Source organism: Euprymna scolopes, chromosome 15 (genome assembly GCF_053919585.1).
Source record: "Euprymna scolopes isolate OS-2025 chromosome 15, ASM5391958v1, whole genome shotgun sequence".
Taxonomy (NCBI): Eukaryota; Metazoa; Mollusca; class Cephalopoda; order Sepiida; family Sepiolidae; genus Euprymna; species Euprymna scolopes.
This window is the reverse complement of record NC_136496.1, coordinates 73916012-73929261: the sequence shown is the minus strand read 5'-3', so window position 1 is coordinate 73929261 and position 13250 is coordinate 73916012. Positions and strand designations below refer to the sequence as shown.

The window sequence follows — 13250 nt, the reverse complement described above, 5'->3', positions numbered from 1 at the left end:
CCGCGGAGATTTTTTTACACTTTTTCCCCCTCAAACTAGGCGTATTGCCGCTTGGTCGTAAGGGAGTACTATATAAAATCGCATCTAATGGAGGATTGTGGGGAGTTGAGTAGCGACATGTTCACATTTCATTTAAACTTCTGCATGTGAGTACAGACAAGTAGGTGGAAATTCTGAAGGCAATCTGGGGGAAGAAAATATCAGTAGAAGATTTGTCAGCATCCAATGACCTCAACAGTGAAAGGGTGTGATTTTGCTGCTTGTCAGGTTAGTTGGAAGTATGTACGTCAAGAGAGGCACGAGTTCTGTGAGTTCGTCGGAGCTCATTCCGTTAAAATACTTGTAAAACAGGCACTGGAATACAGTATTGCGGTGATGAGACAGAGGTTGAAGCTTGGCCAATAGTGCAGTATCTATTAGATTTAAGACTCTTTCTGGACCCTGTTTAAGAGTGAGAGAGAGAGGGGGAGAGACTAGTGATAGTTGTACTACCACAGATGTGGCAACAATACTCCGTGCATTGGCGAATGGTGGCTTTGTAGATGTGTAGGGTACTCTATGTGGGAGTAATTTTCTAGCAATAGAAGAAATTGACGGTTTGACAAGTATTTGTTTACATTGGATTTGAAGACGACCATATTGTAGTTTGCATGGAAGCAGTTTCTCTAAGCAGGTGTTCTACAGATGGGAAGTTCTTTGAAAGACGTTCTGTTCTTGGAAATTCTACTTGATATTAGTCTCACGTTACTCATCGTGTTGCAGAGAATATATATTGCATAATTCATAATGATGGGTTCATTAGTTTAGAAGTTTATGTAATGGATATGAGTACATCAGTATTCCTCTTTACAACAATATGATTGGTATGCCAACTAACGGACACCGTTCAGTAAGGCGACTTACTAAATTATTACTCAAATATTAGAAAAATATCAAAAGATAATGAAATACAAAGGTCTTATGTACGAAATGAAAAGAAACTGGTATCTTAAGAAGTTGCTCCCATAATTCCGGGAATTTTGGGAGCAACTTGCTGGAAAGCTGGTCTAATGGTTATCGTACATGACTCGCTGGCGGTTTTGGTTTCGATCTCAGCTCAAGTATTATTTTTTTTACTTACAAGAAGTGAACTGTTTCGAAAAAAACATAATACTCCAATGCACATGTCTCATTTTATTTCCATTTTTTTTGTTTTTGTTTGTTTTTGTTTTTTTACTTCATTGTTTAAAGAAATTTAACATTATGTTTAACATCTAGTTATTTCTGTTTATAATCAATAAGAATTTTGCATTAATTAAAATGTAATATTCATGCGTATTTTACGAACGGGAAACGCTCGGAGACCTGCTAGTATATATATATCTATATAAACATATATACATACCTAACTTTGTATATATATATATATATATATATATATATATATATATATATATATATATATATGTGTGTGTGTGTGTGTGTGTGTGTGTGTGTGTGCGTGTGTGTGTGTGTGTCTTGCGAAGTAAAACAAAGGTTTGAAACAATCGGCTTTGTTTATTTCTGTGTTTTGCTGTCCACTTGACTTATACGTTGACCTTTTGCGAAAGAAACAAAATATTTGTTTTCCACGGTGCTTTTTTTTTTCCTTGTTTTCGCTTTTCAGCAAAAACTCCTCAACAAAAAGCTTTACCAAGTTTTTGTTGTTGGTTTTTTTTTTTTGTTTGTTTTTTGTTTGTTTGTTTGTTTTTTTTCGTGTTGACATATAAGAATTATCGCATTTTACACGCCCTCCCCCACTCCCCAGAATTTGAAACCCAATTCATAACTAAGATGGATCGTTATCGTTATATCAGAAAAACACCGAAGTGGCATTGTTCCTATATCTTGCAGCAGTTTCGTAACGAAAACCCGAAACAAACAAAATAATACTCGATAAATTTTGTATCATGTGAAAAAAGCGACATTATTTTTGCACCAACCTTATATATTTGTCTGGTTTCAAATCTTCTAACAAACGATCGGATATTCATGAGGCTGCGATATCGATTCTCCACGACGACTTTCGAATTTAAAAAATTTAATCAACATTTGTCGTTTGTTTGTTTTACTCATGCTCACCCTGGAAAAAGCATATTGCCACTTGAAACATAAGGGCTACTATTTGAGATTGTCTCTAACAGGGGATTGTGGGAAGTTGAATATGAAGATGCCTGTCCTATTACATTTAAACTTTTGTACGCTGGTGCAGACAGGGAAGTAAGAAATAGGGAGGGAATTCCAAAGTATGATAGTCGAAGGAAAGAAACTATTTACACATTACTCATGATAGCAACACTTAGCCTTCGACACAACTCTCTATGGCAGCACCTTGAATAGCATTAGTGTTCAATCTCTCTTTTTCTTTATCTAACCATATATATATATATATATATATATATATATATATATATATATATATATATATATATATATATATATACTCGGGTTTTTTTTTTATATTCAAAAGTAATGGACTAATGAATTCAACGAGGTTGTTAGATAGTGCTCAATAAAAAGCTGATAATACTTGTTTATTGTTATATAAACATGCTCACATCCCGCTGCTACAAATAGCCACTTGTTTCAATCAAACAACAGATATCATCAGGCAGCGACTTGACTATTCAAAAGTTCAATGAATAATGTTTATTCATTGAACTTTTGAATAGTCAAGTCGCTGCCTGATGATATCTGTTGTTTGATTGAAACAAGTGGCTATTTGTAGCAGCGGGATGTGAGCATGTTTATATAACAATAAACAAGTATATATATATATATATATATATATATATATATATATATATATATATATATACTAGCAGGCCTCTCGGCGTTGCCTGGTCGTAAACACTTTAATGCATGCAGATTCGATATTTATCATCATAGAACCAATTCTCTATTGATTAAAATATTGCACCCAATATATATAGTAATGATTTCAAAAGTTAAAGTACATATATATGACGTGGGTGCCATCAGTTAGAATCAAAACCAAAACATTTAACGCCCCATCCCAACTTTTCACCGTTTGATCCATCGCCAGATGAATAAGAGGTTAAAAATGAGGTAACTTCAATGCTATGAATGGATATTAGAACATGCATAGAAGTAACAGGTTTAGTCGACTTACTCCCACCAAAGTCATCCGTTCTTTATTTTCAATTTTAACCTCTTAGCAGTTACATTTTACCGGCTAAAAAGCAAATCGAAACACACACACACACACACATACACACACACGAATAATTGCGTGTACAGTTTCCACACTGACATCAAACTGTGCACTTATTGTCTCTATTGACACATGGCGGTCATTATCCATGAAATTCTTTATTTGGCCAATCAACTCTGGTGTCCTGACTTCCTAACTCCTTCCACGCCTGTCATTATCCCTCTCAGACTCCCTACCTTCGTTGAATCGCTTATGCCACTTAAAAACCGATGCTCGATTCATGAAAAATAGCCCCAAAACGGTCTGAAGCATTTCATACGTTTCTGAGGCATTTTTTTTTTTTCAAGTTTTAAGCATATTTTTTTGCATATCGTTATTCTAAATTGTCTTCACGTCCAGACTGCATTTTTGAAGTTCATTACCTGTGACATTCAGACTTTAGTAAGGTGTAATTTAATTCCAATCGTAGTAATTCATTTTAACCTGAAATAATAAAAATTGGTCAACCATCTCATAAGATGTATACCAATAATATATCGAATTCTCAAGATTTAACGAGAATTAAAAAGGCTTGTAAAAGAAAGTCTGAAAACTTAAGATACCTCATATATATATATATATATATATATATATATATATATACTAGCAAAAGTACTCGTCGTTGACTGGGTTTAAAAACAGCCTACAGAAAATGGACTCTGATTTATGAAAGTATGATAGGTTATGAAAAGGAAGGGTTGTAAAGAGATAGCTTCGAATTTGGGGGTATCAAAACCAAAGCAAAATATGATGAAAGTAAAAATAAAATAGATAAACCCCATAATTTATTATACCATACCTGTTCACACTGAATCACTTATCACAATATTCTGTGGATATATATTTTAAAAACCTTGTTAAACTTTGTGACATATTTCCATTCTATGGAAGTCAGTCGCGAACGAACACCACAAAATTTTATTATACCATATTTCTTCAAACTGAAACATAATTATCAAAGTATACTTACGCAGATAGATATGAAAAGTCTTTATTAAAGTTTGTGCCTATTTCCATTCTGTGGAGGCCAGGCGCGAACGCAGACCCCACAATTTTATTATACCATCCCTATTTAAGTTAAAACATACTTATCCAAGTATTCTTATGTACATCTATATCAAAAACACTGGTAAACTTTTTTTTTTTAATTTTTAAATTTTTTATTCCCATGCTTTGTGGACCAGGCGCGTACGCAGACCCCACAATTTTAATGAATCATCATTATGCCAGATCAAACATACCCATTCCTGTGTCTCGATACATCTTCTACCATTATATGGGATCAGTTTTCTATAATAGCCAACCATATAGGAGTCTCTTCGTGACCAGACACATACACAGACGTTCAGCTTTATATTATAGATATATAGTCACTGATTTTGCTACGAAACAGATACTGTCAAGAATTGTATACATCGACTGATTTAAAGGAATAAATTATAAGATGGTCAACATCATGAATTTTGGAATATAATTTTTTGTCATTTATTCTATATGTGTGTGTGTACGTGCGTACGTGTGTGTGTATACGAGTGTGTGTTATTTATTTATTCTATATATATGTGTGTGTGTGTGTACGTGTGTGTGTATACGAGTGTGTGTTACAATTATACACAATGTAGAAAATATGCATGAACAGAACTAAGTGTAATAATTATATTAAACCAATGCTCCAATAAAAACCCATAAAAATGAATAATTGATTAATGAAACTTCGTTTTTCAAAAGAATATGCAAATTAGTTAACCTTCATGAGAAGTTCGTTTTAATAATTTTTAAATAGAATGAATCGGCTTTTAATATATGTGTCAGTGCGGCAAAAACTCAACTTTATAGGTGCATTAATAATTGATAATTAATTGATAGATATATTGAAGAACTACGAAATACGTAACCCGTTGAGTCACCCATTAAGCTTAAGTTAGCTACTTTGGATTGGAAAATAGTTTGAAATGTCAGTTACATTTTAAAATAAAAATATAAAATCAAAAACTAGTCTCTTCTGCTCGCTATCTCTATCCCCCCTCTCTGTCACTGCCTGGCTATCTCATTTTCTTTCTCTCTTTGTGTCTCTCTATTTTCTCTCAACTTCACCTGTCTCTTCTCTCTCTCTCTCTCTCTCTCTCTCTCTCTCTCTTTCTCCCTCTCTCTTTCTCCCTCTCTTTCTCTCTCTCTTATCTATAAAGTAATTAAGTCGCATGTATGTCTGTTTGCTTGTTTGTTTAATATACATCATGTTTGTTTGTTTGTTTAATATACGTTATAGCTAATGTTTCTATATATGTATATATATATATATATATATATATATAGATAGATAGATAGATAGATAGATAGATAGATAGATAGATAGATAGATATTATATGTGCAGTATATGTCATATATGACACACGGTAAAAAAGACAGTTTAAAAAAAATGAGAGGCAAAAATGAAAGTTAAGATTCTTGGGCAAAGCCGGATAGGTTTTATATATATATATATATATATATATATATATATATATATATATATATATATATATAGAGAGAGAGAGAGAGAGAGAGAGAGAGAGAGAGAGAGAGAGATTGTAAATAAACTGATGGTTGGAGCACTGTGCGACGGGCAATTAATGATTTAATAGATACTTGAGGAAAAAAATTTACGAGCACTGATTCGTAGACCGATGGTTAGAGCTGCCGACTGTCAACACGACGGTTGTAGGGTCGATCCACAACACTGGGAAAAGTTGTATGTCTAGACGCACTGATGAGTTGTGATACAACGAAACAGTACTTTATGTGGATGACTATATATATATATATATATATATATATATATATATATATATATATATATTTCTGTGGAAATATATTTTGTTTCCTTATATTATATACCATTCCTTATTTATTTTATTGAAAATTCAAAATGGCGTAAGGGAAATATATTATAAGGTATTTACGGGTTCTTTTCCAATTTTCGGATTTTAATCATGTCAAAACGCACTTTATTTCCTTTTGACGGATTGGATGTTGCTATTTCTTCTGCTGAGTTAAGGACAAAATAGATTCACTAATTGATATAATAATTAAGTGATTGATTTTGCGCTACGAAACAGATACTGTCAAGAATTGTAAATATCAACTCAATTAAAGGAATAAATGTTGAGATGTTCAACATCATGCCCTTGAGAATATAGTCTTTTGTCATTATTTTATGAATAAGCGGTTGGTGACTTTGTAGATGTATAGAATACTCTCAGGTGTCAGTAATTTTCTATTCAATATGGTCGCCACTAGCCTTGATACGGGTCCGAAAATGGGAGTATGCCTTTACCACAAGCACCGACAGACGATCGGCGAGTAGTCGGCGGATAGCAGTGATCAGGCTGAGTTTTATGTTGTGGGGGTGATTTTGGTGATGTTCTCGACGTATGATCAGACGAAGTAGTCTAGCGGGTTCAGGTCGGGGAGGAGGGTGCCAGTGAGGGAAGGGTACAAAGTCGTAGCACTCTTTCTGAAGTCAAGCCTGCACATCTTTGAACTTGTGAGCCGGCATCAAGTCTAGACTCAGCGGCCACCTGATTGTACCAGGGTATCACCACACTCTTCAGCACATCGAGGTACATTTTGGTTTTGACTTCCAAGCCGAATTCGAAGATGTGAGTTGGATGATGTGTCCCTCACTTGAAACCACACCCAAGACCATAACCGTGGCCTGTTGCTTGTGACAATTCAGCGATGTATGTTGAGAGTGCTGGCAATGGTCCAGTTGTCATAACTTGGATCGGTAGTGAGCATGAGTTGTACAGCGGTGCATCACCGATCTCGTTCGTTAAACATTGTATGACTTTCAGACATGATAGAAGGCTCATATCGCTCTTGGGATTTGTACACAACTGGACAATTGGTAAATGGTCTGCAAGTATAAAAGAAAACTTGATTTCATCAAACGGAAATGGAATCATGTTTCTATGACGAAAATTGTATCGTTCCACCCTATATTATATTTTGTTTATACAAATGTTAGCTAAATGTCACCAAAATAAACAAGATATCACAAGTCAAAATTTAAAGGACTTTTCGGTATAAATATCCTTTTCCACGTTATAAAGCTGTAGCATATCTTTCGTATATAGTATAGTATATCGTTGTAGTATATCTTTCATTTTGGTCTCTTGGTCTTACTATATTCAAGGACAATTACATTAAGAGTATTGCCAGAACCGCTGGGAAAAAGGTAGGTTCTCTCTACCGTGCTAGAAAGCTACTAACGCCTGAAAGTATCCTGTACCTCTATAAGGCCACCATTCGCCCATGTATGGAGTATTATTGTCATATTTGGACTGGTGCATCTGCTACTAGTCTCTCGCTCCTGGACAAGGTTCAAAAGATAGTCGCCAACCTGATAGGTCCTGAACTGTCATCTAAGCTTCAGCCTCTGTCCCATCAACGAAATGTTGCATCCCTCTGCCTGTTCTACAAGTACTTTAACGGTGAATGCTCTGACGAACTGCAAGCACTTGCATCCCTCGACGTAAATATCCCCGACAGACAAGCAGCTAAATCCCACCCTTTCACAGTAGAGATCCTTAAATGTAAGAGAGCCTTCTACTCCAGTAGTTTCTTCTCCCAGAACCGCTAGATTTTGGAATTGCCTACCAGGGCCCTGCTTCCCCAACTGTACTGACATGCAGAAATTCAAGTGTAACGTGAACCGACATCTTGCTGCCCAACTCCCTACATAGTACCCCTGTAGCTTATGTCCCTGATAGTAGCCCCCTACATCAAAATGGCGATGTGCCTTGTTTGAGGTGAAAATGTAATAAAAAAAAAATAAATAAATAATGCTAAATTGGTTTCTGATATACATTTTTTTTATTTTATCATTAAACTTTTTCGCCACTTGCTATAAAATGAGCACTAACATGGCCAGGTATTCGCCAAGGGTTACGATTTGGGGTCAAAGATGGTCGATCGGGTTATATTCATTATCGTCCATTCACATACGTTGTCCAACCATCTTTTCCTGTGCTTAACGTTCGACTGGCTTCCTTACATTACGCCTTCAATGCACACTGGATCGTTTCATGTAGTTAAGTAATCCCAAGATATTATATTATACTAGATTGGGTGTCCAGCGTCCAGCGTTGCTCGAGTGTTTGGATGTGTGTGTTGAGCAAAAAAAAAAAAGTGGTAGTAGGCAGGCAGGCTGGAACCCATACCGCGAAGGAGGAAAAGAACGTAAAAAAAACGTAACATTTTTGCCGTTGCGTCCATCGCCAAACCGGAAGCTGCAAAGGTTTAAATTAAGGTTAGCCAATCGAAAAGAGGAGATGACTTTCAAAGATATCGGCGAAAAAAACGACCTCTTCTTGTAGAAAAGTATCGAGTTGAGGATGAAGGAATCAATTTTTTTAGCCAATTTTTATATATTTGTCGCCCGAAAGGTCGAGCTTCAAAACGATACCAATCTCGTGAAAATCCATCGCCTCTGTCGAAAGTTTTAGGCAGATATACATGCATACATACATTTAAACAGACAGGTGAGATTTATATAATAGATGAGAGAGAACATTGTGCGGATGCAAGTGAGTCTTCGTCTGCGATATTGATGTGATCAATAATAAAGTGCATGGTGTGACTTTGGAAAGTTTCTATTTTCTGGTGTAATTTTAACAATACAATTAACACATTCAGTTCCGTACAAGACAACAAAATAGGGACATACACGATTTTTATTTTATTTTCTAACCATTTATTTCTTTTATATTTTGCAGAACTGGCATTATGTATAATCTTGGCGTTCATTTTAAAACAACAACTTCCGCTTCTTCTGTGCAGCTAACTGGTCCCCTTCCGGTTATTTTTAAAGACATTTTCTTTCCCTGTTAAGGTAAGTAAATTTATAACGTTGCTGAAGATTTTTTTTTTTTTTAGCGTTCGACGTAATTTCTTTTTTGAGGATATCCAATAAAAGTTTATATGTGTTCATATTAACGTACTGAGTACACGTTATGTTTATCGGTCCAAGCGTCCTTAGCAAACAGAATATAAAAGCCGGTATGCATGTTTGCTAATATCTGTATCTCAGATATAAGTATAAAAATGTGCACCACTGTTTACTCATTTTGGAGAATTTCCCGGCGAGAGTTATTTGGTTGAAGAAACGTTCTGGGAAAGGCAACCAGTTTCCCGGGTGTTAGAAAGATAATGGCAGTTTTCCAGTAGTTGTAGTGTTCAGACGATTGATGGGAATCGGAATCGGGAATCGGAAAAATCGGAACTTTTAGGGGTATCGGAATCAGAAAAATGTATACCTATTTCTTTTATTTTTTTTCCGTTGACAATAAAATAATGAAACAAACACAATGTATTCATTTATTAGAAGGTTGTATATTTACAACACAGGTCTAAGGGTCAAATACCAAATACTATAAATCCTATTTCCAGATTTAAAATTGACTCTCCGAATCTAATTTAATTATTTTTTATTGGAAACATAACAAAGTAACTATTCTAAAGTTCACTTAGCCCATTCCTTTAGTAATTAGTTTTCACGATAATTTGCTAAACGTCTATATGCTGCCTCTAAGGGAGTTCATAGTTGATTATTAAAAGATTTTTATATTCTTTTGAATTGATTGATGTTTTTCGCTTTGGACATAAGAGAAAAGTATATATGAAAATCTCGCAATGAAATTATCGAAATTTTGGATAAAATATATGATATGAAAACATTTGTTGAACTAAAAATAGAAAATATATCTACATTTTTAAAAGTCGCCACCTAAACAAAGGCGAACGAGATTTGTTTTTTTTTTTTTTTTACTGTAACTAAAAAAAAAATAGATGAAAAAAATATGTAAGAAATAAATGTCACCAAATGCAAGTTCTCCTCTACTTACTTGGATAAGTTTATTTGTGTTTTAACTTATTTTAAAGCGTTTTTCTTTTGGTTCAAAACAAACCTAGTACCCACTTTGTTAAGTTAGAACAGAAAATGGCTGCCCATAAACAATGAACGAGAAACGTTGGTAACCGTTCGAAATCGAAAATTAAACAAAATTCTGTTTAAAAAAAATCTAATAAATGTTAATTATTTCGCGAAAATTTAATGTTCTATCAGTATTTTGTTTAATTTTCGATTTTTGAGCGATTAGATAAGATTATATTTAATTAGAATTCATTATTGAAATGCGTATTATTTATTCATCTTTTATTTATTGTGGACTATTATCCTCATCTTTTTCTTAGTTGTTTCACAAATTTTTTTCGTTGTGTTTGTTTTAATATTTTATTGTCAACGAAAAAAATTTGTGAAATACCTAAGAAAAAGATGAGGATAATAGTCCACAATAAGTTAAAGATTATTAGATAAGATTAGTATTATAAAATTAAGTGAATATCTCGAAGTTAGAATAGGCCGAAAATGATGATCATTTTACGTCAAATTTATATAGGAAATCGATTTCCTACTGAAAATTCTAAACTGATTGTTTTGTTGTTGTTTTTTGTTTTTGTTTTGTTTTTTGTTTTTTTGTTTTTTTGTTGTTTTTTGTTTTTGTTTTTTTTTTTTTGTTTTGTTTTGTTTTGTTTTTGTTTTTTTTTTTGTTTTTTTCGCTACGTAATCATCTAAGAATAGTCAATCTAATTTTGGGGGAGTGATTTAGCTAATTTTCCATTATCATTAGTAGAAGTAGGAGGAGGAGGAGGAGGAGAAGGAGGAGCAGCAGCAGCGGAGGCAGTAGTAGTAGTAGTAGTAGTAGTAGTAGTAGTAGTAGTAGTAGTAATCTGTTTCTTGATTTCTTCTTTACAGTAAAACAAATCAATATAATACCCAACCAAATCTTTAAAATTAGGAGAAAATATATAAGCATTCTTTCATAGAGGGAAGGTAGAGAATAGTTAACAGAGCCCCCTCCCTTTCCATGGTAAGAATGTTTGTTTTGTTTTTGTTTTTTTTTGTTGTTGTTTTTTTTATTGTTGTTTTTGTTGTTTTTAATAGTATTATGTAGAAACTCATTTTTAACATGGAGGCGGACTTTGTTAAATATCTTGTTCTTACAATGTCTGGGTTTGCATACCGATCTCGATTCTTCCTCATTGATTATGAAAATTTCAAATAGCATTAAAGTTACAATACAGGAGTAGATGGAGTTCATGAGTCGGTAATATAGCAAGGAAAGGGGCAAACCGGATATAAGGAATCCGTTGGCAATCTTCTAGTGATTGCATCACAAACAAAACATCCGCTTCCAAGTTGTCATGAGCCAGTACGAAAGTAGTAAGGCTGAGAAAACTGTCATGAGAATGTTCATATTAGTACACAATCTGGTCTAACCGAAGATACTGCAACATACAATTCAGCTTTCGAATACAAAAGAACAATTTTTAGTTACGTACCTTGTATATTTCAGTTTATGCCTTCGAGGCCAGGTATGGAAATCATAATTTCCTACGCTAGCTTTTCGAGAAAGTTAAAGACTTTCACAAGTTAAAAGATAATTAAAAGCAATGTGTAAAATGTAGTATCAGTTCTAATATTTGACTTTATCTTTTCTCTCCTCGATCATTTATATATATATATATATATATATATATATATATATATATATATATATATATATATATCAGCAGGCAGCCCCGCGTTACCTGGTTGTGTAATACGCTTAAATATGATAATTTAATTTATGCAGATTTCGCATTTATTATTATTATTATTATTATTATTATTATTATTATTATTATTATTATTATTATTATTATTATTACTATAGTGCTAATTCTCTATTGATTATTATATTGTACCAAATATATAGTAGTGGCCCTCGGTGTGGTCCGGTCGTAAAATACGCTTAAATATGATATTTTAATTTATGCAGATTTCATATTTATTATTATAGAGCTAGTATTGTATTGATTATTATATTTTATGTACCAAATATATAGTAGTGATTTCAAAAGTTTTTTTTTTTTTAAATGACTTGGGTGCCATCAGCTAGAATCGCAACCAAAACATTTAGCGCTTAAACATTAGTCGGTGCCGTTTGAGCTATCGTCAGATAGATAAGAAAACGTTAACCGACTTTAACATATAAATGTATATTTGCGCATGCGTACAAGAGCATTTTAAGTAGACATTCGCCTTTAGTTCTATTTTCTCCAATTAGCAGCTATTTTCATCGGCTAAAGACCAAATCTCTTTTTTCTACATGTACAAATTACCTATATATCAAGTTTCACGACTGTAGACCAAAAATGGACAGAGTAGTTTAGTAGAGACCGTTCCTCAGACAGACAAGGTTATATATATGTGTGTGTGTGTGTGTGTGTGTGTGTGTGTGTGTGTGTGTGTGTGTGTGTGTGTGTGTGTGTGCGTTCGTGCGTGCGTGAAATGGCCAAATAAAACTTATTATAAACCAGTTTTCCATTATCCTCCATTTTCCATTCAAAAGGCCCCACAACAAATTGAATCGAAAATAAGTTCCTCTTCTAAAGTCTCAATTTACACGCCAATCTAACATTCTTTCAGCTTTCTTTGAACGCTGTCTTTAGTTTTATATTTAATCTGATAAAACAATTCTTTGAAGTCAGTTTAATTATCGAAGTCAATACAACAACAACAACAACAACAACAGCAACAGCAAACTCAGCAGCACTTTTTTTGTTGTTGTTCTTTTGGTCACTTTAAACACAGATTGTCCACGGCGCATGCTCTAGACCCCATTTTTATTTTTTAAGACAAGCTTTAAGGAGCGAAAATGAATTAAGGATCTTCTTCTATTTAGGCAAAGATTTTTCAAAGGCCGAATAAAATGTTTTATGATTATTTATTTATTTTTATTTATTTTTATTTGGTTTTAACACCAATAATTCACAATTATCGTTTGAAGTTTTTTTTTAATCCATTTTCTAATTATTTGCAAAAAATAATAAATTGTTCTTGTAATTAAATTTTATGGCTTGTTTTGTTTTTGTTTTGTTTTTTGTTGTTGTTGTTTTATTTTTTTTGTTTGTTTGTTTTTTTCGTATATTCAC

The 13250-nt window shown here is 33.5% G+C and overlaps 1 long non-coding RNA gene across 2 annotated transcripts in view; it reads left to right on the top strand.

Moving 5' to 3' along the window:
* The window catches only part of LOC145293907 (uncharacterized), a 352532-nt gene that overhangs the window by 200580 nt on the left and 138702 nt on the right, over window positions 1-13250 (top strand). For both annotated transcript variants that reach the window (XR_013869786.1, XR_013869787.1), the window contains one exon: window positions 8990-9105. This is a non-coding gene — a long non-coding RNA (uncharacterized LOC145293907). The remainder of the gene's footprint in view (window positions 1-8989; window positions 9106-13250) is intronic.